Genomic DNA, 3,015 nt, shown 5'->3' with positions numbered 1-3,015 from the left:
AATAATCTGTATGATTTATAATGTGGTAGCAGCTATAGATCTGACATGTTTATAATCTGCATTATTAACATTTTCCCCACACGTTCTTATGTCTAGACCAGAGATCAGCCAACTCCTTCTGGAAAGGGCCAGATAGTAAATGTTTTAGGCTTTGTGAGACTCATATGGTCTCTGTTGCATATTCTCCTTTGTTATATCTTTTTCAACATTTTTAAAATGTAAAAATCATTCTTTTTTTTTTTTAATTTTTTTTTCAACGTTTATTTATTTTTGGGACAGAGAGAGACAGAGCGTGAACGGGGGAGGGGCAGAGAGAGAGGGAGACACAGAATCGGAAACAGGCTCCAGGCTCTGAGCCATCAGCCCAGAGCCCGACGCGGGGCTCGAACTCACGGACCGCGAGATCGTGACCTGGCTGAAGTCGGACGCTTAACCGACTGCGCCACCCAGGCGCCCCTAAAATGTAAAAATCATTCTTAAGTCACCATACAAAAATAGCATATTGGCTGTGGTTTGCTGATTCCTGGTCTAGACAATTAACAAAACAATAATTCAAGCCTGATGCTGTAATGTTTGCTAATTTCTGTGGTGTAAATACTCTCAGCATGGCTAATTTCAAGCTATCCCTGAATATGCTGGGGACTTGGGGAGTGATGTGAATTTGCATGCCATTATGTAGCATTTGTGCCATGCAGACACTGTAGATTTAAATCACCTCAAGAGTATAGCCAGCAGCAGAATGTAATAAAATAATTAGGAAGTAATACATTTTGAGTATGTATCATCTTTGTTTTTCTTTACAGCTTATTTGTGAATGGATATAATTTAATTTCTAGTAATGGTGGTGTTTAGCAACTGGGGAGCAGGCGAGGGGGTGGCAGAAGTCTGGTAGGGTGTTAGGGTGGGTTTAGTCTCTAATCAAGGTCAGAATTCAGTCTGTGACCTTCATCATAGCTCAGTCTTTGAGGGGCTCTGTCTGGGGTTAATTTTGGGGCTCAGTATATGCCTGAGAAAAGTTGAGTATCTCTCCTGGTGAAGCAGACTGACCCCTGCAAAACTGCAGTTTCAAACCCAGACCTCTACATTTACAAGTCAGGGAACCATGTCACAAATCCCAAGGCTAAGAAGAGGCTCAGAGTTAATGTGGCTCCCCACCCCTACGCGCCACTTCTGGGTGAAACTTCTCCTCCTGTTATCTCTGCATCTCCCACTAGAGGGCAGCAGAGACCTGACTAAAAAGGAAAATGTTTCCCGGAACCTTCACCCAGGACTCCCCACCATCTGAGGGCGGGGAGGTTTCCCTCTTTACTTGCACCACCACCTAGGTTCCTGGCTCAGCTTCTAGGATCATGGAGCCAGACTCTGGAAACCCGGCTGACCCTGACCCTTAACCCTTTGCTCTCCTCAGCCCTGTCCCTGTCTCTGTGGCTAAATCATACACTCTGGGAGGTTGAAGTGGGATTGATTACGTTTGTACTCCCAGTGCCTGGCATAGAGCCCAGCACTGAGTGAGTGCTTAGGAAATGTTTATTGAATCAGTACTTAGAGGGTGGGGCAATGCAGTATATGGAAAAGAACCTGGTTTTAGACATGATTTAAAGTCTAGCTCTAGCTGTGTGACCTTAAGCAAATCAAGTAACCTGTCTGAGCCTTTGATTCACTATTTGTAAGAGGGAACACTGGTATCTAACTTGAAGTTCTGTTGTGAGGATTGAATGAAATGACAAGGGGGAAGAGCCAGTATACACTGGATGCTTAATAAGTGGAGAAATTATTATGATGTAGTTTTGAGGAATGGTAAGTAATCAGATGTGGATAAAAGAATAGATGGGAGATGGAAGATGTGATTGCCAGAGGAGGCTGAAGGTCATGAAAAAGCCTGAATGTCATGTTGAGGACATAGGGTTTTCTGTCTACAACAGAGAGCGCCTGAGGTGTTCTTCAATCTACTTGGTGAGGTGAAACCAAGACACAGCAAACCTCTTGTCTCAGCTCCTTGGCACTCTTACTTATTGCAAACACACACACACACACACACACACGCGTGTGCGCACACACACACACACACACAGCCATACACACGTACTTCATTTGGAAATTACTTCAAATTATGGAAGAGTTGCAAATATAGTAGGAAGGCTACTATATATACTTCTTATCCAGAAGTACCTATTGTAAATTGTCAATTTGCTTTATCATTTCCCCCCTCCCTCTCTTTGTATATTGTTATTTCCGTTCCATATGAGAGTAAGTTGCATACACCGTGACCCTTTGCCTCTAAATACTTGAGTGTAGACTCTGCGTGTTCTTTCTCCGCTGCTATGGCCACTCCGGTTCCTTCTCACCAGACATGCCAGTTGTTGAGCTGGACACGAACTTGCCCAAAACAGCGGCGTGCCCACAGGACTGGTAGAGCGACTCGGCACAGCCAGTGCAGCCATCCGGGGCCAACCTGAAGACTATGTGAGCATGATGGTGTGACCAGGTCTGGCCTTGGTGGTGAACAGCTCCACTGAGCCCTGTGTGCAACTGCTCATCTTTTCCATCCCATGTGGAGGACACTGCAGAGGAGAACTGCAGTCACAAAGCCCAATTCTTCAAGTCCCTCACCAAGGAGCTGGACCTGGGCCAGGATCCGATAATTATCTGCTTTCCCCCCCTGGAACCCTGGCAGATTGGCAAGAAAGGGACAGTCATGACTGTTCTATGATTGGCACAGAGGGCATCTGTGAGCTGCCTGCCCCTTGCAGAGAGTCCTCCTGGTAGAGGAAGGGCCTGGTGGATACCAGCTTCTGAAACCCTTCATGCAGATGTGCCAGTGACATTACAGTCCTCCTCTTCTCACCCGCATGTCAAATAAATCAAGAAAGCCTTGTTTTTCATAAACAAATAAATACTTCAGTGTATACTTTTGAAGGGTAAGAATATTTTCTTACGTAAGCACAGGACAGTTAACAACTTTAGTAATTTTGTCATTGGTAAGATGCTTGTATCAATTATGACTATGTCAGCAGG

The 3,015-nt window shown here is 44.9% G+C and overlaps 1 pseudogene; it reads left to right on the top strand.

Moving 5' to 3' along the window:
• The first annotated feature begins 2,350 nt into the window (after positions 1-2,350).
• LOC122479587 lies at positions 2,351-2,721 on the top strand (annotated as a pseudogene).
• The last annotated feature ends 294 nt before the right edge of the window (positions 2,722-3,015 follow it).

The sequence above is a fragment of the Prionailurus bengalensis genome, chromosome C1 (assembly GCF_016509475.1).
Source record: "Prionailurus bengalensis isolate Pbe53 chromosome C1, Fcat_Pben_1.1_paternal_pri, whole genome shotgun sequence".
Lineage (NCBI taxonomy): Eukaryota > Metazoa > Chordata > Mammalia > Carnivora > Felidae > Prionailurus > Prionailurus bengalensis.
This window is presented reverse-complemented; position numbering and strand designations above follow the sequence as displayed.